Genomic DNA, 22,667 nt, shown 5'->3' on the forward strand with positions numbered 1-22,667 from the left:
AGTCATGTGTGAAAGAATGGAGTTTGGTCAGTCTGAGAAAATTACTGAATACTCACAGCTCATAAAAGGCTTATAACCTAATAGAGAAGACAAAGTCAACCAATGCAAGAGAAATAGACAGTTGCAAATATAAAATTTTATTGTGGTGAAAGTGATTTTGCAGGTGAGCAGGATTAAAGGGAAAGTTTACAAAGAAAGTGAATCTTGATCTGTGGTGGTGAGGGACGGGGCATGTGGGAACAGTGGCCTTGGGGTACGGGTCGTATGGTGAAAACTCATAGGAACATGCTGGAAAGTCTCTCTGATGTCATCCAAGGTTGAACATTGAAATATTATGATGTTGCTGCTGCTGCTGTTGATGGGGGGAAGATAAATGTTGTGACAGACGCCCACAAAGTTTTTGGCAAGAAATAAGATTCCATTTAGTATGATGTGTTTCAAGGGAGTGACCTTTAGCATCATACAGATGTGGCATGTTTTTGGCTCATTCCTAAACTATGGAGTTTGGGATCTATACAAATGTGGAAGGCATCAGGTCGAAATGCAATCTAATATGCCTTGGCCTAAGTGAAAATTGTAGCAGCTCCCCACATGCATATCAGAAATATCAGAAATAACAGCCCCAAGTGCTAGGAAATGCTTTCTCCCCTCAAAAAGCAAAAGAAGATTAAGTGTTTGGTAAAGTTTACCTTTATTGCTGCTTCTCATTCTAGCCTGAAATCAAACTCATACTTTCTGTGATGCGATCGGAGAATGACTTGGGGCCTTATTCACGAAAGCAAAGTGACAAGGAGATGCACGGGCAGGGTCCAGTGTGGCTGCTAATTCCTGCTCTACTCGCTCCAGTGAGGCTGCTGGTATGAGTATCTGGTTTTGTTTTTTAAAGTTTAGTTTTTTTCCTTTCAATTTATCCAAGTAAAGTCTCTTGATAAATATTTCTATAATAATTGTTTTTTATAAATAATGAATCTAAATTTTAAAAATGATTCCCCATTTGTTACAGGGTAAAATTAGTTAACCCAATATTCAAAGTGATACATAAAAATAACCTATTTTTTTTAACATTAATTCTCGCATTTATTGTATGTTTTTTTTTTTTTTTTTGGTACTGAGGACTCATGACCTTGCACTTGCCAGGTTGGCGCTTATGCCACTGAGCTAAATCCCTGGCATTGCATGCAGTTTTTAGTAAACTAAACTAATTTACCTGTTTCTTCTCCAGACACTTCTTTAAATTTTCCATCCACTGAGTCTTTGCTCATCCACTCTCTCTCTCACCCCTCTCCTCCCTCTATCTAAATCGTTTCCATAAGTATAGAATCAGCTAAACTTCACATCCTGCACAAAATTCTGCCTACACACTGCAGTCAGGGGTTTTCCCAAGCTATCTATACCACTCACGTGTCACTTTTCAAGTGTGTTGGTGATTTTACATTCATGCTTGCACATTTTACCCCTCCGAAAAGATTTTTGAGGACAGAAACATTTTCGTGCCTTTCCTGTATCTCAAAATATTCTTTCACATATTATATTTCAGAGAATAGCCCAACATTTTCAGGACAGGGAAAAAGTGAGAAAATATGCCACGGGTGAGCACAACAGATTCCTAAGGCAATGAAGCACTTTTGAATGAAATGATAATGAAAACACAGAATCAAATGTTCAGAGTTGCAGTTAAAGTTCACTTAGAACAGTGGTCCCTAGTCCTTTTGGACCAGTTTCCTGGAAGATAATTTTTTCACAGGCTGGGAGTGGGAGATGATTTGGGGATCATGCAAGTACATTACATTTATAGTGTATTTTATTTCTATTATTATTATATTGAAATAATTATATAACTCATCATAATGGTGAATTACTGGGAGCCTTGTCCTTGTTTTCCTTCAACTAGATAGCCTCATCTTGGGGTGATGGGAGGCAGTGACACCCAAAATATGTTGCCTATATCCGGTGTACCCTGAAATCTTGTTTTGGTTGCTGTCACTGCAGAAAATCTGTTTCACAAAGATAGGATGATGCATTTCAAGGGAAATGCAAGCCGGCTTTTCAGTGATATTGTGGCACTCTCAGGATATTCTGCCTTAACTTTAACCCAGAACATATGGAGGCCTGAAATTGCCTCAAATACAGCTTGACATATGGCCGCTGTCAGCCTCTCCTAGCATGGACACAGTTGATGGTGGACTCCCAAGTGGGCAGCAGGTCCATCCCTTCCCAGTCTGGGAGTCCTCTGCGGTTGGGCAGTAATGCTCGAACTCTCTTGGAAGCTCACACAGTTGACCATGCACCAGCCAGAAGAAAGAAAGCAATGGATCAATCTCTTTCTAAATCTCTGCTAATGTTTGAAACTTGTCAAAAAATCCCAGGGTTCACTAATTGCCCCAAAATTCCAGTCTGGCTTTGAATGTGGGCATTTTACCTGCCAACCTGGGCACAGATGTCAATTCTCCCTTGAGCTGACAGAGGCAATTCACTGAGCAGGTCAAATATGTCACACAAATAAGCAAATTTTACGACCCATTCTGTGGTGACTTTTTCTAAAAGAAATGTCTGGAGTGGTTCTTGTAACTCATAAACTCTGGCCAGCAATCTACCTTTAGAAATGCATCTCACTTCTGTTTATAAAAGAAGATGTGTGCTCTGTACCCAGCTTAACAAAGCTGCGGGAACAGACATTGATTAAGGACACATACCGTGATGTGACTGATAATTTTAATGTCATCCTACAAAACTTGGTAAGCTCAGGTGCCACTTTTTGTCTAGCCAGTATTTTCTGTATGGTTGACACAGGGCACAGATTCACATTCACAAGTGACCTCTTTGATCCGATAGTGAAACTAGAAAAAAAAAGCTATCCAGTCACGGCAACACTGACTCACAAAATGACTGATTCAATTTCCTTGATATGTAATCACTCAAAGACTGGAACAGTCCTGCAGCTGTGATGTGAAAGCTCACAAAAGTGCCCATGTACATCCTCCTAAAAGGATTGCTCAAAGACAGGGACTGTTTCCTTTCCCAAACATCAGTAAACATCACAACCTGGGTTGTGTACTACAGTGAGTCATTAATCATCTGTAAAATCTGTGCCTCGGTACCCTGTGCCATTTCATCAGTTTGTCTAGTTATGGCACTAGCCAAAAGAGAAACGCGTGCCATGTTTTGAGCAGCAGCCCCTCACAAATCTCTATGACAAAAGCCTGTAGGTGAAGTAGAATCAGTTCTTTCTCAATAGTAAAGGGCTTCTGGGCTGTACCAGTGCTGTTAGCCACCAAGAATGACTCTGGCAGTGCAGGCTCATATGACGAAATGGTAGCCTTCAGGAACTGGTTCTGTTCTTCACGTTCACGTGTTTTTCTTCTGAAAAACTCCAAAGACTTATCTTTAATGCAGGGTACTTCGTCTCCAGGGTTAGAGAATGTGAACCACCTGTGAAATAAATCCGTAATCTAAGTAGGACACTTGGTATTTTCTTTAAAATGTAGATTTCTTTTTTGTTAGCATCTTCTACTGCCTCATCTTCAGTCTTTTCTCTTTTGCAAAGAAACTTTCCAATGAATTCGCTTTTTCCTCCTTTTGGCTAGGGTTATCTTGTGGACTTACCAGAAGCGTGACTGAGACAAGTGTGGAACGTGGGAAAGAGGCACACATGCAAGTGACAAGTAAAATGATTGGCGGGCCACGCACAGACTAAAATAAGAGTTGGTTTTAGTTGTACATCCGAAGCACATCAATTGAGGTCAACTAAAACCTGCCACCAGATGCAGCTTGTAACTTGGCACTCACTGATGGTGTTTTGAAAATTATTAGCACACATTTGTAGTACATAATGGCAACATTCATTGTGGTACACAACACATAGGGTTTTGATATGAGTTGCCAACAACTGATTTAATTGTTGTATCTGTGGTCTCTGTGCAGTCAAACCTCCCTGCCAACATTCAGCTGTACCTGCAGATCAGCAGGCCTGGATCCTTCCGAGCAGCCCACAGCCTAGATACCTCACACGCGCAGTTCTCAGTAGCTCATGCTCCTGTGAGAATCTAATGCTGCCGCTCGCTCATCTGACAAGAGGCAGAGCCACGTGAAAGTGAGTGATGGGGAACAGCTGGGGCACAGAGGAACTGTCAGTTGTTTCCTGCCATTCACCTCCTGCCCCGGAACCAGTTCCTAACAGGCCACAGACAGTGGTCATGGACACATATGGCTAAGGCTCAGGGGTTGGGGACCCTGAGAGGGAGGGAGCTTGTTGTCTTAGATGAATACATTAGAAAATAAAAAAGGCTGGTAATGGATGGGCTTCTATTTCCAGAACTTAGTAAAAGTCAAAGATGATACAGTCAAAGATGATCAAAAGAATAAAATAATGAAGATGAAAACATGTTAGTAAAAGAGAAAATACAAAATAAAGAGCTCCTGAAAGATTAAAATATTTTCATTTGAAAAAACTTAAAAAGTTGGTAAAGCCATGGCAAGTTTGACCAGGAAAAAAGAGAAAGGAAAAATAGTCAAAAAGCAACATAATTATAGATCTTATATTTAGTAAAAAGATAATAATAAGGTATTATAGAAATCTTTATATCAGCAAATTTGAAAATTAAATGAAGTGGAAAGATAGTAGGTTTCTAGAACAATTAAAAGAAAAATTAGTTCAGGGTCAATTTTATGTCCATTTGGAATAAATGGAACTAGCTCCCTAGTTCCCTCTAAGAAAAATTAGAAAACCCTAACTTCCCTTAAATTATTAAATTATTATATCAATTATTATAATTATTAAATTAAATTCATAATTTAAACATATCCTATAACAAAGCCCAACCCAGATTATTTCAAACATGAAAGAAGAAATTCTATACAGCTTACACAAACTCCTCCAGAGAATATGTAAAAAGTAAAGATCCCATGTATTTCATGAGCCAGAGTAACTTTGTTTTCATTTATTTATTTTCAAATGTTGAAATAAATTTAAACATACAGAAAAGTTACAAAGATGATATAGAAAATTAAATTTTAGTATGGAAAAATTTTATAGTTTTTGTTTTGGTACAGATCGATAAGGTGATTTGTAAATTTCAATGGAGTGAAGAAAAGCATGAACACTCATTTTGCCCTTGAAGAAGAATGAGGTAGTGAACTTGTTTTACTGGATATCAATAAAGCTAGGGTCATTTGTACAGTATGGTAATACTAAATAAGTGGAATAAAATAGAAGGCATAGATTTATTTATTATAGAGACAAACCTTACTTGCAGCTTAGTTTTTGACACAGAATGATCTTATCAATGGTGCAGGGTCAATTTTATGCCCATTTGGAATAAATGGAACTAGTTCCCTAGCTCATGTCAGACAGGAAAGGCACTTTCAGATACTGACGACTCTGTATGTGAAAGACAAAACAATAAAGCTTCCAGAAGATAATTCAGGGCCATCTCTTTGTGTCCTTGGGGTTGCAGATTTACTAAATAGAATACAAAAAGGCTTAGCTATAAAGGAAAAGTTGATAAATTGGATCACTTTAGCATGAAGAAAAAGGACTCCTCTAAGACTGCAATTGCAAGGCACAGAGTGAGATATTTACAGGGCACTTACTACGGTGGAAGTAGCATTGGCACACTTGCTTTAGGAAGTGGTCCAGCATTTTCTGTTAAATTCAACACATACATACTGTGGCTCAGAAATTCCACTCCTAGTTATAGCCGCAACAGAAATCCCTGCCATAGATATAGTTTGAAATGTACATAGTACATCATCACCAATAAATCAAACCTGGGCACGCCTCAATTATCAGTCAGCTCTAACATGGACAAATTAATGCCATACTCTTAAAATGTACGAAGTGTCCATGAAATGAGTAACTGCAACAACAGACAACCCTGTGGATGAATCTCATACGGATCTTACTGAATGGGCTTCAAGCCTGGAACACATGGGGGCAAACTTACCTGTGTTTGCCTGTGTTCTTCTCATCACTCGGACCCTTTTGACACTGGTGACCCGCAGAAGTGGCTTGAGATTGCATGGAATGTGAGAAGCTGAAGGAAGAATTTTGGAGGGAGCTCAAAGAGCTGAGGGCCTGGCTGCCATCTCAGACCAGGGGGTATGTGGGTGCAGGGGTGTGGGTGTGGGGATAACAGTGTGAGCAGGAGGGGGTGCCATGTGCGTGGCTGTAATTGTGCCTGGTGGCTTACAGTGACTCTCAGATCTCAGTGGCCATGGTTTTACTCATGTTTTCCACACTTGAGCAAATTTCTCTTGTGACCAACCCTCAATGGAATCACACAGGAAATTCTGAGAAATGCAGTAGTTCCTTTTGTTTGTTTTTTAGACAGAGTCTCACCATGTAGTTCAGGCTGGACTTGAACTCACTGTGTAGCTCCGTGTGGCCACATGGTTTGTACTTTGTGAAGATTCATTTAATGAGAAATTAATGTAACCTAATACACAGAGGTTTTGTACATTTTTCTTTAGCTGTATTATGTACTGTCATACACACAAACCCAAAAAAGAAAAAGTTAAAAAAAGAAGAGAGAGAAGGAAAAGAGAAAAAAATAAGAATCTTGCCAATTTCTAGCTGCATGACTTTGCATAAATTATGTAATTTTATAATTAGTAATATGAGGCTAATAATCTGCTCATAAATTTGGTGAGCCTTAAATAAGATAATTGTATTAACACTGTGTCTAGCATATAACAAACACACAAGAATTTGTTTTCATTGTTATTCTAGCTATATTACTGGACCATATGATATATTTTACTTATGAGAATATATGAGTATCATGATACATGATGATAAGAATCTCTGTTTTTGGGTATTTACCATGTTGCAGACACTGTTGTAAGCAGTTTGCTCATGTGTTTATTCACTGAACTTTGTAAGACTCCTTTGAGAGAGATTCTGTTACTACCTGCAACATGCAGTTAAATAAATTGAGTCTAACAAGTTAAACAACCACCCCGAAGTCACACAGCTTCTAAATAGTAGGACTGCGGAATCAAACAGAGAGCACAGTTGCATGAGTAAGAGTTATTTTTGAGCAGACAGAAATGCCCACATGTAACCAATGTGTGCAAGTCAGAACCGTTTTGGTTGGGGCTTTGAGAACCTAACTCCATCAGTTAGCTTTGGCAAAATAGATAATCAGGTGAAGTATTATTGGCACATTTCACATGACTGAGGGAAATTCAAAGACGCAGTTAGGAGCACAATCAAGGAAACCGAGACATCAAAGCCCCCAAGCCTCTCTGTCTCACATATCTTGTTTCTACTTGTCGGAGTTGTTGCCTGGTTCTTGCCTACTCCAAGTACACCTTCTTCTTGTACCAGGAACAAAAGTAAGTTGCCAACAGCTCCTGAGTCTGCCATCTTGTTTCCAATCTATGAGAGAGGTTGCCTCCTTTCCTTCTAAAACAAAAGCTTTGAGTAAGGATTTCTATGCTATATCCCCAGTCAATGTATGCCCATGGCTAGAAAAGCAGAGTCATATTAATAGACTATATATATATATATATATATATATATATATATATATCACCATTCCAGGGAAGGAAGAAGTCATCTTGAGTTATGTAGCCCCCAAGACTGATGTTCACCATGGATGATATGGAAAACCAAGCACATGGTCTAATGTGAAGCCTACATTTGAGGGGAAATGTCATTACTAATCTTTGGTCCAAGACTTTCATTGGAATGATCATATTTCCTGGTAGACAAAGATGTAAGTATCAACAGGATCCAGAGTGAAAGACATACTATAGATCTATCACTTTGCTGAATCATATTCTATTACAGGGCATTTAATAAACAAAGGAAGACAATAAACACCAATGAATCAACAATCATTTTGCAAAATAGATTTTGAAAACAAATGTGACTATAAACTGCAGGAAATTATTAACTGCATTAAAATTATTCATATTTAATGTATATTCTGAAAATTAAAGCAGGTAAGATAACAACCTGTAACTATTCTCAGATACTTTGCCAAATGATTTTGCAAGGTTGTTTGCAGAACTTACAAAAATTAATCTTTAGATTGAAGGCTTTCATTGTGTGGTTAAAACAATTTCTTGTGAAAAGAATGTAGTTTGGACTGTGGGTTAAGTTCAGTGTATCTGGCGAATGAAGAAAGAATGATGTCACAGTGAAGCATATTTGATTCAGGAAAAAAATTGCTTCATTTCCCAGAATATTTGCTAGGGAAAGGTGGAGAGAAAAGGGTAACAACCCACACAAAAATCTTTCTGGCTTACACTTGCTATTCTATCATTGTTCCTGAAAGATGATTTATATAAAAAACATTTAATATAGGAAATTTATTTATAATCAGATTTTGATTATTTGAGTCAAAAAAGACAAATATATAACTTAAATATTGTTCATTTTTGGCCTTTGGAACTAGTCTGTAACTGAACACAACTGTTAGCATGGTGTATACGCTATTCTGCAATGTCAAAGGTTAAAATTTATCTAGGTGATCCATTTATCACAATAGGAAAGTCACATTGTGTTTTCGTGGCCAACGTGTATCTCAGAGTATTTGAATACATGGATTATCACATTCAATCTGAGACCTATTAGTGGACACTGTTTTCTATTTGTAATCTTTTGCTATCACAATTCAGAATGTATATTGCTGTACAATTCCATTTATTCCATATATATTTTGCAGCATAAATGATAGAAATAGAATTTATCAAAGGGTATATACTTTTACAAATTTAGTTGGCACTGCTCATTACTGTCAGTGGGGTGTTAATAAATTAATATCTACTCCAGTATTGTGTCCTCATATCCTATTGTATTGGTTACTTTTTACTTGTCACTGAGACAAAATACCTGACACCCAAAATTAAGGAAGGAAAGATTTATTTCTTACAGTTCTGGAGGCTTCAGTCCATACTCAGTTGCCTCCAAAGCAGGGTGGCATGGCAGGGGCACAGTTCGTGGCAACTGCAAACAGCAAGGCACTAACTGGAAAGAGAGAGAGACACACCTTCTTCTCACCATTACATTGTATGTTGGTTGCACCCCTAGGCGGGTGTATCACTCACACCACCAATCTAAGTGTTAGGCAATGAACCAATCACAAATGCTAGACTTGCTCAAGTCCATAATTCATGAGGCTTGGGGACTAAACCATGCCCCCAACCATGCCGTGGGGACATAAACCATGATATTCCACTCCTGGACCCCCAAAGACTCATGCACATCCTTTATACAAAAGATATTGAGTCGGTCTGTAAGAGTTGCCAAAGTCCTAACAGGTTCAGCACTTCTGAAAATTTCAAGTCCTAAGTCTCCTCTGAGACTGTAACCCCCTCTACAAATGAAACAAAGTTAAACATTTCCAAAATGCAAAGGCACAAGATAAACATTACCATTACAATACTTACAAACAGGGGAACACAAAACATTGGAAACAAGGCAAGTCCAACATCCAGCATTGAACATTAAGCCCTAGAGTTCCATGCTGAGCATTTGAAGCAATCTGGTTGCAAGCTCCAAAAGGCTTGGGTGATCTCTTCTTGGATTTTGCAGCTTCCTTGAATGACCCACATTCCTGGCTTTTCCAAACTTCTGGGGTCTCCACTACACCTTTGGCTTCACTCATATATCTTTACAAATTGCCCTCTGTGGGGCACACTTTTTTGGCCTCTCAGGCCTTTTGCAATTGGGGTGGAAGCCGTGTTACCTTCAGAATTTGTGCATTTCCCTTGCACCTAAGATCAGCATCACATATATATGCCGCCGAGGTTTGCTGACAGCTAGAGAAGTAGCCAGGCTTTTCTCTCTTTTGGCTGATGGGACTGAGTGCCTGTATCACTGGGTTCTGTGAACCTGATTGTGAGGAAAAGCTTCTCTATGTTGATGCCATTCTGGAACCTGGTGTGGCTGCCATTTTGGAACCTCATGTGGCCTCTGCTGCCATTCTGGAGCATGACACTCTGCAGCTTTCTCTTCTAAGCAAATTCTTTCACTTTTACAGTTTTGAGGCTGCAAAGGATGGAGACCCACTGCTTCCTGGGATGCCCTCGGGCCATCTTTTTTTATTTCTCTGTTCCTTCTCAGCAATCCAAGTCTCAGCTCTATATTTACAACCACAGCTTTACTGGAGTTTTCCTTCTGGTCAAACCCACAGCATTTCAGATTACACTGCTGGGCTCTTTGCTCTTGATTTGCAACACAAATCTGGCTAAAAGCCCCCAACAATAGCCATGCCACTGCCTCAACATTTGGCCACCTTGAAATTACTTCTCTCAGTAATTACTTCTCCCACTGCCCTTACTTTTAGTCTCAGGCAAAGTCTCTGGACATGAGCAATTGCAGACAAACTTTCAGCCAAGCCATAACACACATGGTCTGGAGTCCAGCAACTCATGCAGTCCTTCTTCCCAGCAGAAATCTCCTGAGCCTGGTCTTTACTGGCAGGCTTTTTATCCACCAGAAGTCTTCTGAGCTCCGACCAGAGTCTCCTCTGCAGAACAGCCTAAGCTGTTCCAGATCTCTGCATTCAGGCAACATCTCTGAAGCTTTCCAAACTCTGCCGATAAGCCATTTCTAAAGCCTCTTGAAACACATGGTGAGGTGTAGTCACAGCAACAACCCCAATCCTGGTACAAAATTCTGTCTTAGTTACTTTTTACTCATTGCTAACGGTTCCCGTAGTGCAGTGGTTATCACGTTCGCCTCATACTTTTTACTGTCGCTGAGACAAAACACCTGACACCCAAAACTAAGGAAGGAAAGGTTTATTTCTTACAATTCTGGAGGTTTTGGTCCATACTCAGTTGGCTCCAAGGCAGGATGGTTGGACAATATCCAAATGTTGGACAACGAACCAATCACAAATGCTAAGTTTGGTCAAGTCCATAATTCATGAGGCTTGGGAGCCACTGACATAAACTATGACACCTATTAACATACTTGTTATCAGACCTTTTTTAAATCATTGTCTTCTGCTACATAATAAAAATGGTGCCTCAGGATGACATTTCATTTCTCTGTTCATGAAGTTGAACATATTTTCCCCCATTTAAGAGCCATTCGCATTTCTTTTCTATATACAATTTACACTCAACTTCTTTCCATTTTCCTCTTGGGCTCTTATATTTTGATTTGTAAGAGCTCTTTATATATTAATGCTGTTAACCTTATACGGTGAAAGATAACTAATCATAACTCCTAAAAATAAGGTAAGTTTGCCTGTTTTTCCTGATTTTTATAGTTCTGATGTGATGTTTGTTTTGATTGGCTCCTCCAAATTTGGAGAGAAAATAGCAATGAAAACACACCGTGTTCTGTTTTTTCTTTTTCCTAAACTTTCCTAAATTTCTGTTTTGTGATTTTTAAGTATGATGCCAGCTTTTCGGTGAGCATAAATATATTTTATCACATGAAGAAGTTGACTGTGCTGAAGGAAGTGACTGTGGTGCAACCAAAGATGTCTCTTTAGCTCTGGGAACCCAAGAGAACTGGACTTTCCAGTCTCATCTGTGGTTAGATCTGGCTGTTGTAGTCAGGGATTGCAAGAACAACTATGTACAGGACACATGATTTATAGTATTATTTATGGTAGTCACCTCAAGAGTCAAATACAAAGAACATGCAGGAAATCTGCTCACACACTAAAAACCTAAAGAAACCAGCTGAGGGCCTGAATTCCACAGCAGTGTCCTCCACGAGCCCAGTTGAAGACCTAGAGCCCATGACAATGCCCCCCAGGCGTCCAACTGGAGGCCTAGAGTCCACGACAATGACTCATGCAATTCTGTTTCATGGATCTGCGCTGGAAAGACCCACAGGTCAGCAGTGGACGCTATGAAGGACATTCCAGCAGGATGAAGGATCTGTGCCAGTAAGCTGAGTGTTCTGCACTGGAGCCAAGAAACAATGATCAAAGTAAAGACCAGGGCTCCCCTGAAAAGTACCACAGCCATCCTCAGTGACAATGAGGTCCCAAGCTCCTCCAATAATAATGGCCAAGTTCATTTCAGGAAGCCAGCATGATGAGCTTTTAGAGATTGAACAGCACACATCTTCCCTCCAGAGGCAGGAAGCGATGCTCAACATTAAGGACCAAAGCTCCCCCAAAGTGAACCATAGCCATTCTCAATGATAACAAGGTCCCGAGCTCCTCTGACAATGAGAACAACTGAGTTCATATAAGGAAAGAAGCTCAACAAGCTCCTCCAGAAGAACCCATGGCAACAGGAGAAACAACAGCACTAAGTAACAACTCTCTCCCTCTCCAGATCTGCTTTATATGCTGGCAACAGTCCTCAGGTGGGCCCTCCATGCTCAGCACCATGCTGATTCTGTTCAGCTAGTGTTTAAGCTGGCCATCAGTTTTCAGTCCACCACACTGGCCATGATGCTGTATTCTTGCCAAGGGACTATAAGCAAAAGCAATGCATGGCTAGTTCTGCCTGTTCCACATCCCTATCCACTCCCCATAGTATTATGAATCAAATCCTTAGTATCATATTTCATTCAAAGTATTTCAATGTTTGTCCCTCAAGTATCCAAATTTTAAAAGAAGCTATAAAGACATTATCACTGCTAAAAATAATATTATCAGGGACTCAGGGTTTTAATTTCTGGTTATCATAAAAGTTCTATATTTTTGTCATTTCCATGTCTAATCAGAGAGTATCATATAAGGTGGTTGATACCGTATATAGACCTTTGGGATTGACGTTCTCAATTCAATGCAATTCCTATGAGATCCATCCAAGTTCTGTGTCTCAATGGTTTGTTCTTTTATTTTCCTGAGTGGTCTTCCAGTGCATGGGTGTACCCCACACCTAAACCACTTAGCCACCAAAGGTCAGCATGTATGTTTTTTCATTTTTGGCCTGTTACAAATAAAGCGCCTATGAATGTCTTTCACTGCCTTTTGTATGAACATAAATTTTCATTTCTGTGGGATAAATTCAAGAGTGTAGTTGCTGGGTCCTCCAACTGCATTCTTAGATCCATTCTTTACCTTTTAAATGGTTTATCTTTATTGTGAACATTTCAGGTAGTTATGGATAAGTTAAGACTAAGTCTGCCATTTGGTACCTGTTTGCCGTTTGTTTCTTTGTCTCTTACTTCTCTGTTTCTCTTTTATTTCCTTTCTACCTGTTACTTGGTTGTCTTTCTAGGCTTCCATTCTGATTAAAGAGTTTTTCAATACATTTCTTTGTTTAGATTTCTCGGTGGTTGCTCTGGATGTTGTAGTGTTCACAGGCATATTCTGCCCCTTTGGGGAAGTATGGGGATTTTATTCTTATTTTGATTCCTTTACCTTCCTCACAATACTGTAAGTGTCATGGCACCGCGCTGCTTGTCCTAAACCCATGCGAAGGTTCATCTCTTGTATGTGTCTGTGTTTCTGCTCTTCTCATGGTTCTGTCTTCCTTTATGATGTTGCCTTTTTTTCTTTTATCATCTCCATCCTGATAGGAGAATATTTTTCAGAATCTCAGGTCAAAGTCCATTAGTTTGTCTTCATTTAAAGATTATTTCTGTGTTATTTTTGTCTTCATCTGAAAATGTCTATTTTCTGCTTCATTTCCTTTTGGCTTCTATGGTTAGTTGGTAAACCTATCATCATGTAAATGTTTCCCCAGTAAGTAAGATATAGGTTCTCTTTGAATACTTGTAAGATATTTTCTTTGACTTTGTTTTAAAAAATTTAGTTAAGCCCATCAACTGAGGAATAGATAAAAAAAAATGTGATATTTTTATACAACGGAATATTACTTTGCCAAAAAGAATGATAGTCTTGAGGCTCTTATAGGTAAATGGATGCAACTAGAAACCATACTCATAAGTGAAATAAATCATTGTATTGTCTTGCTAATCTAAGAAATGGAAAGAATAAATAAGATCCAAAAGTTACAGTAGATATAGTAACAGGGGAAAAAAACCTCAAAAGGGAAATTATATTGTTTGATCAATTTTGCATGCCTGTGTCTGGTAACCTGAGCAACTATTCTGAAGATAACAATATGCAGTATAACAACTGTTGTTAAGTTCCTATCATCTTGGTTTAATATCCTATATTGCTATTGTTTGTTGTTGTTGTTGTCATTTTGCCTTTATTATTGTTGTTTTTTGTTTTTTGTTTTTCTGCATTTTTTCTCTTTAAAATAAATAAATAAATGCATTAGTTAAGGCATATATGGACGAGGACTCCTTTATTTTATTTACAGTGTATTTATCTTCTTGAGTCTATAAGTCTACAAACTTCCACCAAATTATGAAGCTTTCAAAAGTCCAGTGATGATGTGAAAATTTGCAGAGTTCTGCAGTCCTTACCATAATCCAGTGATACATTTGTGTCATCCCCCCAAATATCCCTTGTACCCATTTGCATCCACTCCCTCCTTTGTGACTCTGGAAGGCTGTAATTCTAATTTCCATCTCTATAGACTTTCCTCTCCTGAATGTTTTATAAAGGTGATGTCAAGTAATGTGCGCCCTACTGCGTCTGGTTTCCTTTACCTGACCTGTCTCTCAGGTTCGCTCACATTGCTCCCATGATGTAGCCTGTGTCCACGTTTCATTCTGTTTCTAAGTCTGAATAATTTTTTACTCTCTGGGTGCAACATCTTTTTTATTTTAAAGAAAAAAACCACAAAATGGTACAAAATTTCACAATGAGACTGTAAGAGAGTAACAACGGTTACCCTCAATGTGTGTTGTTATCTTCAAAGTACTTGCTTATTATGAGATATCTCATTATAAGATATAGGCATGAAAAACTGATCCAACAATAATAGGCACAAACCTTTCTTTTTAATGAACCAATAGCAATTAGTAGTGTAACTATCTTAACTATTTTGTGTATACATGTTTATTTTTCCTTTTCCTTTTTTTCTCTTTTCCCCATCCCAGTTTCTCTTTCCTTTTGAACAGTTTCTTGCCATTTCACAATATCTATCATACATTTTAAATCTTATTTACTTTTTCAGCTTCTTACACTATGGAGACAATATGATGTTTACATATATGACTGATTTATTTCACTAATGAGTATGGTCTGAAATTACATCCATTTACCTGTAAATGTCTCAAGTGGATCCTTTGTTATAGCTGAGTACTGCTCCATTGCACAAAAATACCACATTCCATTCCTCAGTTGATGGACATTTGGGCTGTTTCCAAGATTTAGATGTTACGAATTGTGTTGCTTCATGGATGCACATATATTACTGTACTATGCTTTCAATTCTTCAGGGGAAATACCCAGAAAGGAATAACTGGCTTGAATGGGACCTCCAATCTCAGTTTTTTGAGGAATCTCCACACTCATTTCCATAGTGTTTGCACCAGTCTGCGTTCCCACTATCAGTGGAGAAGGTTCCTTTTTCCCCACAGCCCCTCCAGCATCTATTATTGCTTTATTTCTTGATGACAGTCATTCTTATTTGGGCATAATGAAATCTCAGTGTGGTTTTAATTTGCACTTTTCAAATGATGTTGAACATATTTTCACATATTTATTTGCCATTTGTATATCTTCATCTGAGAAGTGATATTCATCTCAGATGCTGAGTTCTGGCTTGGGTTTTTTTTAATTTGGGGGGTCTGAGATTTTTTATTTCTTTATGTGTGCTAAGTCCTTTGTCTGAAGGACAATTGGCTAAAATTTTTTCCCACAATTTTTAGTAAAATTTCAATTCAGGAATTGTGATGCCTCCTGCCTTGCCTTTGTTGCCCAGCATTGCCTTTGATATTCTAGGTTTCTTCTGCTTCTAGGTGAACTTTTAAGGATGTTTTTTCTAGTTCTGTGAGGTATTTTAACAATATTTTGATCAGGATTGCATTAAATCTGCATAGCAATTTTGGAAATGTAGACATTTTCACTATGTTGTTATTTCCTACCCATGAACAAGAGATATATTTCCATTTTCCCTTTTATTTATCCACTTATTGCTTGATGAGCATTTGGGTTATTACCATTTTTGGCTATGATGAATTATGCTACTATGAACATTTGGATTCAAACCTTTCTGTGAACTTATTTTTTTTGTCTTAAGTAGATGCCTGGATGTGAAATTACAGGGTCATATGTCAACTTTTGTGTAGTTTTGTAAGAAACTGTCAGACTTTCCCACAGTAGTGAATCATATTACATTCTCACTAACAGTGTCTGCCAACACTTACGATTTTCTCCTTTTTTTTACTGCAACCATTACAGAAGTGGAAAATGGCATCTTTCACTGTTCTCTACTTGTGTAATTTAGGTATCAGGATAATATTAGCCTCTTAGAATAGGTTGGGAAATATTTCTTTCTCTATTTTCTGGAGAAATGTGTGAAGTATTGTTATTAATTCTTTCTCAAATGCTTGTTGGAATTCACCAGTGATGACATCTGGGCTTTGACTGTTCTTTGTGTAAAAATTTTAGTCACTATATCATTTTCTTTACTTTCTGTTAACTGAATTGGCTTTTCTACTTTTTCTCAAGACACCAGGTTAAGTCAGCTGTCACTGTGACAAGGTACCAAAGATAAGCAATGAGAAGAGAGCAAAGGTTCGTCTTGGCTCATGGTTTTGGAGGCTCCATCCCTGGTTGGTTGGCCTGTTAGTTTGGGGCCTGGTGTGAGGCAGAGCATCATGGTGAGAACGTGTGATAAAGGAAGTTGCTTACTTCATGGCTACTGGGAGGCAAAAGAGAAAGACAGTAAGGTGGCAGGAAACTACCCTCCCTGTCAAGGCCACCTTCCTAAAATCAAATACCTTCCCACTACGTCCCAAGTCCCAAAAGTTCTACCCCCTCTCCGGGGTATCACCAGCTGGTGCACAGGCTCTCACTATATGGGCCTTTGGGGAACAGCTATTCAGTGACAGCAAGGAATTTTAGCAAGTTTATCCTTTCAGGAATTTCTCTACCTAAATTGTCTAGCATACAGTCATGGAGTATTGTAATTCTTTTAAAGTTACTAGTGATGATCCCTTTTCTTCACTGATTTTTTTTTCAATTTGTGTTCTAGTTTTTCTTTCATTGTAGCTAAGGTCTTACCACTTTTGTTGACATTTTAACAAAATGTGTATTACAGGCCACCAAGAATACATAAAAGCTTATCAAGGCTTGCTTTGGTTCTCCTCTCTCCAGAATCTCTCTGTTAATTTCTGATCTGTCTCCTTGTCTGCTTTTTACCCCAGCCAGTATTGTGAGTGAACTCAGGTCAGCTGCCTGTGGGGACCTTCCCTGGATGCTTGCCTCATCAATAACTGTAGTCATCAACGTCCTGGGCATAGAGGGAGGAGAATAGAGGAGCTTCAGGTTCTAACCTTGGTTCAGTAATTTTTCTTGTGTAAACTCTTCTTAATTTGTTGTATGCCCTTGGACAGTTTCCAAAGTCTTACAGAGATCTTTTGTTTTTTAAGTTTGCCCAGCATTTTCATTGCTTTCTGGGGAGAATGTTTGCCAAACTCTTCACTTAGCCTTTCTAAAAGTCAAGATATAACCTTTCTGGACTTTATGATCTAGCATGAAAGATGTACACTGAATTTGTACTCCATTTGTTCTCGTGCCTTCTTCAGAAATGGCAATCAGATATAGTTTGGAGCTCAATTTACTGCTTTACATTATTTTATGTCATGTAATTTTCTTCTGTTTGCCATTTGCTTTTGGTTCTGAGAGAATTCCTAAAAGATCACATTATAGATTTGATTTCTAGTTTTTAGTTTCTCCAAGGATGACTTTGATTCTGTTGGTTCTTTTGTAAAAAGTATACCTTGATTTTATTCTCTTTCCTCTTTATTTTACTTTCTTCTCATGTTGTTGCCCATTCAACCTTTTCTATTCAACTCTCCCCTCCCACGTCTTCCTTACCATGGTTTATGGAGATGACATTTTATTTTCTATTAAGGATAACAAATAAGTTTAAAGTTATTTTTGTTATATTGCACGTAATTTTCAAATAAGCCCTTATCCTTACATCTTGATGGTGCTACTTTCGTGCCAATTGGTTTAGCTGCTGATTCGGCCCTTACTCACAGGTGATTATTAAAGCTCTTCATTTCTGAGGAATAAAATACATGGATTTTCCTATCTTCAACTACCGCGCATCATGTTCATGCTGCTTTCCTGAATCACAGTGGACAGCCCAGCTTTTAAGAGTCTGACCAGATTTCCAGTCTCAAGCAAGCATTTTGTGACAATTTTCCTTTATTTAGGTGACATCTTTTCCTAGTCCATTTTCCTGCTTTTCCTGTTCTTTAGTTGTTCCTTGATGCTCAGAACTGACAAAGTATATGAAAACTCATAGTCTTCACAGTAAAAAGCTACAGAAGTCTTCCTACTTTTGTCCTTGGTTGGAAACATAGAAGTATTAACATTAATTTTTCATCTACTTATTGTGCACTTATTTTCCTGGCAGTTGTGTTGTTTGAATGAATTAGAAAGATGAGAAGCCTAAAGAGATGCAGAGTGTTTGTTTCTCTGGCTGCCTCAGGAATCTGGATCCATGTAGTAAAAAAATGATTATAGAATTTTTAAGTTCATTCTGAATGAAGGCCCTGAATCATTGAACAGGGAAGGAACACCTATGGTGGGCATTATTTCTTTTTGAGTCATTCTTTTTTTTTCATGACCTGTCTGTTTATGTTTTTGATAAGTGATGGGGGTGTGAGATTGTGCCCTGGTTCCCAAGTTGATGTTTACTTTTTCCTGTATGCTTTCATGATTAAGGCACCCGCCCTGTTTATCACCAGGAACTTATATGTTTCCTTTTTTGATGCCATGTTGTGAAATACTTTGTCTCTTACCCGACTACAGTTTTAAGGAGTAGCTTCTATTAATTAACTCATCAAAATCATGCATGGTGTCAGTTAGAGCTTCAGATATACATGAAACAACCAGAGTTATTCAAAGAGATGATCAAATTCAAAACCAAAGACAGTATACTGTTAGCTCATCACAGCTTTGATAGCAAACATGAAATGCCTTTAAGCTGTTGAAACATTGATACTTTATCCAAACACCCCACTTTTGTCCTGTAAAGGTCTAAGTCTCCAGACCTCATGGTTAGGTACTGCTGCCTCCTCAAGGTTCTTAAGTGGCAGGAATTGGGCAGAGCTCTGTTGCTCAGCATGGAGAGATACCAGGTTCCCTAGCTTTCAACCAGATCAGTACATTCAGGGCATTGCAGTTGGGCAGAAAATTGCAGATTGTTAGCTATCAATGGAAAATAACATCATGACTTCACTTTTAGTTCACCACTTACGTGTGTGTATACATATTTATATGTGTATGTACATGTTTCTGTGGATGTTCTCTAATATATACGTATATGTGTGTATACACATATGGGCATGCAAATCCATACATGGATGCACAGGAGCTCTAAATTATTTTCAGTAAAACCTGTACCAACGCAGAGGTACTCATGAGTGCCTTTAATAAAAAAGTCACTATGTGTTATGCGATAACATTGAACAGACTCCAGACAGCCTCTTATCTTAGATATACAGTAACGTAGCATAACTCAAGCCTAGAGGAGAAGTTAAAGCATTAGGTAACGGTAGCAACAGTAGCATGTTAGTGGGGTAATAACTCTCCTGGAGGATAACCCAGGATGGATTTTATTGAATTCAGTTTACTTAGCTAGAATAAACCCAGATAGGCATCACATTTACAAGAAGGTGCTAGCAAGAGGGCACGTTATTACAAGCACATTTAGAAGATAAGCAATAGAAAATTGAATAAAATCAGAGCTCAGGAAGGGAGCATAAGTGGTTCCTGCTTGTGCTTCTCGCCATGGATAGGTCTATACCTAATCTGACTGAGAAGAAAAACAGTTGCTTTCTCAGACATCAGCAGGGAGAAAGGGCATAGATGCTCTCTTAGGAATTGGCTGTGTAACCCTCCTGACAAGCTTGCTATATGTCTTAAAGTTCCTCTTTTTGAAATTTGTGAATTTTCTTAATTCACTAAGATCCTTGAAGATTTAGAATAAGTATTTAATGTTCCTTAATAGTAATTTATTTTAAAATGTTACCCTTGTGGCTGGATGTGGTGGCACATGCCTATAATCCCAGCACTCAGGAGGCTGAGGCAGGAGGATCATGATGAGTGTGAGACCAGCCTCAGCTACAAAGTGAACTCCAGGCCAGCCTGAACTGCATAGCGTGACCCTGTCTCAAAAAGACCAAAAAAAAAAAATGTTTTTTAAATGTTCCGAATGTGGCCATCTTTTAGTTTCTTTAGCTTTTCAAACCAATTAATGGTGTTTGATTTGTGATTTTCCTCCCAGATTTAAGTCTGGCAGATGTTTGTTCATGTGGTTATTCTGTACATGAAGCATTTTCCTCAGCTCTAGTGAGTGGGGAGATGGACAGACTCTCCCCTCTGCCCCAAGTAATTCTAGAACCTTGTAGTCTTCCCCAACCTTTATCCAAGAGACAAAGCTTTGCCCACCAACTATCTAGCTAGTGAAAATTTGGCTTCTATTCAGTAGGTTCTGAGACCAACACTACAAGACCATCCCCATGAGACCATCACTACCTGCACTCTGAAGCTCCTTCCTTACCAGAACCACGGACTCAAAGTGCTTCTCAGTGTTGACCCACTGCTTTCAACTTGCAGACCTGGTTTCTGATGCAACCTAGAGAGAGAGAGAGAGAGACAGAGTGTCTGTGTGTGTGTGTCTGTGTGTGTGCGCACACATGCACAGAGGGATAGTGATAGAAATAATGATTTGCAAAAATGGGGGGATTTATGATCTATCAACAAAAAAAAATTTTTTTTTTTGTTTCTGACAAAATTTCACTTTCAAATTTCTTCTCTTTCTTCTCTCAGGTGACCTGCTTCTCTTTTCTAAACATGCTCTCTCTCATTCATAGAACTTACTTGGAAGTTCATTTGTAGAAAAAGCAAGTCTATCTGAATAGTCTCTGACTCTTTGGGGTAATTCATCTTTTATTTTGTTCCTTTAAACTTTTCCTGTCCTAAAGATCATGCCTTTACATTGGAAAGTATTCCGTGAAAGTCTTCTCTGTGAAGGGTACTGCGTGTGGTGGTGTGGGAAGGTAGACAATAAATGTTCAAGGTACGTTGCCTCCAAAGGCCTTAAAAGAAAGAGAAAGACACCACATAAATAACTCCAACACAAGGCAGACCCAGTGAACCACTTACCTTGAGAGAAAAAGTTGCCTTAAGAATAGATCTATCCAGGGGAATTTAAGGGAGCAGGTCATTTATTTTACTTTTTCAAAATCTTTTCTCTTTCCTTTACATTTGACAAAATCAAACTGGTGGCTTCTACTAGATTGTCCATTCAGTTTTTTATAGATTTATGCATATAAAATGAACAGAACAGTATTATGAACTCCTGTTAGATCTTGTGTGATTCTCTCTCTCTCTCCCTCTGCCAGAATGGGGGTGAGTGAGAAGAAATCTGAGGGAACTCTCCAATGAGTTGTCCATTCACTCGTATTTTCAATTAATTTATTTTCACTCTCATGGAAGAGGCCACTACAGAAAAATATACACCTCAAACGTATTCCAAAATCCCACCTGAGTCCCTGGCCAACTATTAATTTTTAAGGAGCAGCTGATTAATAGCTGTCGACACTCTCAGCATGTGGAATTGGATGCATGTTGTCTGGTGTTGGGGGGCAGGCTGGGGGCTAGGTAGAAAATTCTCATTCATCTCTTATATTTGTTCTGAAGATTAAAATGCATATCTGTGTGGCATTTACTTCTTAATAGAGAAATTAAGAGTGACTCATGGTTTAAAAAAAAATAAATAAACTAACCTCTGGAAGCCTCCAGAACATAATTACCACATAAACGCCTCTGCCAAATCAGTTACCTCTCAGTGACCGCAGAGTCCCCCGTGGCCATTCTCCAGGCGGTGGTATGCGGTATGCACTCAAGATGTTAAGGTGTTAGAGACATTTCCTCCTTTCAGCGTGAGCCAGGGTGGACCCAGCGTCTCTGAAAGGTAAATACAAAGCCCTCTCTCCTACGCAAGAGAGTTCTTCACTGTTTGCAGTGCGTCGCCTTTGTCTGCACCGCACATACTTCACATTTTCTCAAAGGTAATGGGCTACCTGCCAGTGACATTTCACAGCTCCCGAGCTGCCCGCTTCTTGGGGAATATAATTCCTCATTTGCTCCACCCTCTCCCTTTGAGTTTTACATTTCATCCTTGCTCTGTGCAATGCACCAATTGACACAAACGCAGGCAACTCCTCATTTGTCCTTCCTTTGATGACCTTGAAGCTCTTCATCTGCCAGCCCAGCACCACACAGAGGAATGAGGGGCACAGAACGGGCGTCAGTGCTGGTGCTGGGCTAGACGCTGTGTTGTTTTATATTTTTCTCCCTCCTCCTCCAACATTCCTTCTGCTGTTCCTTTTCCACCTTAAAAAAAAAAAAATCCCAGGCTATGAATAGCTTAAAATGAACTAACCTGGTTATTGTTGTTACAGGAAAACTGTTCAGAATACAAGCAGTAATCTGCTCCCATATACTGCAGTCTCTTGCACAATAACTGATCTTTTATCGCCCTTCTCCTCCACTTGGCAAATGAAGTACCTGCCGTCTGGTTTCCACCCTATTATGCAGTCCTGAAAAGAAGCCATGAGAGCTTCCTTTTATTTTGTTTTTGGTTTTGTTTTGTTTCTTCCTTGGCTCAGTTCTGGGTCTCAGCCCAGGGCA

General features: G+C 38.8%; 1 long non-coding RNA gene across 2 annotated transcripts; it reads right to left on the reverse strand.

Annotated features, from left to right (window-relative positions):
• Nucleotides 1-8,204: 8,204 nt before the first annotated feature.
• Nucleotides 8,205-22,423, reverse strand: LOC134471809 (uncharacterized). 2 transcript variants are annotated; one of them, XR_010041482.1, is made up of 3 exons: nucleotides 21,817-22,423; nucleotides 20,508-20,607; nucleotides 8,205-8,974 (listed from the first exon to the last, which is right to left on the reverse strand). It is a non-coding gene; the product is annotated as an uncharacterized LOC134471809 (long non-coding RNA). The 2 variants fall into 2 exon arrangements; XR_010041483.1 differs by having other exon boundaries at nucleotides 20,533-20,607; nucleotides 21,817-22,422.
• Between the last annotated feature and the right edge of the window lie 244 nt (nucleotides 22,424-22,667).

Source organism: Cavia porcellus, unplaced genomic scaffold (genome assembly GCF_034190915.1).
Source record: "Cavia porcellus strain 051 isolate PalLab524CR breed Dunkin Hartley unplaced genomic scaffold, mCavPor4.1 scaffold_20, whole genome shotgun sequence".
In the NCBI taxonomy this organism is placed as follows: Eukaryota; Metazoa; Chordata; class Mammalia; order Rodentia; family Caviidae; genus Cavia; species Cavia porcellus.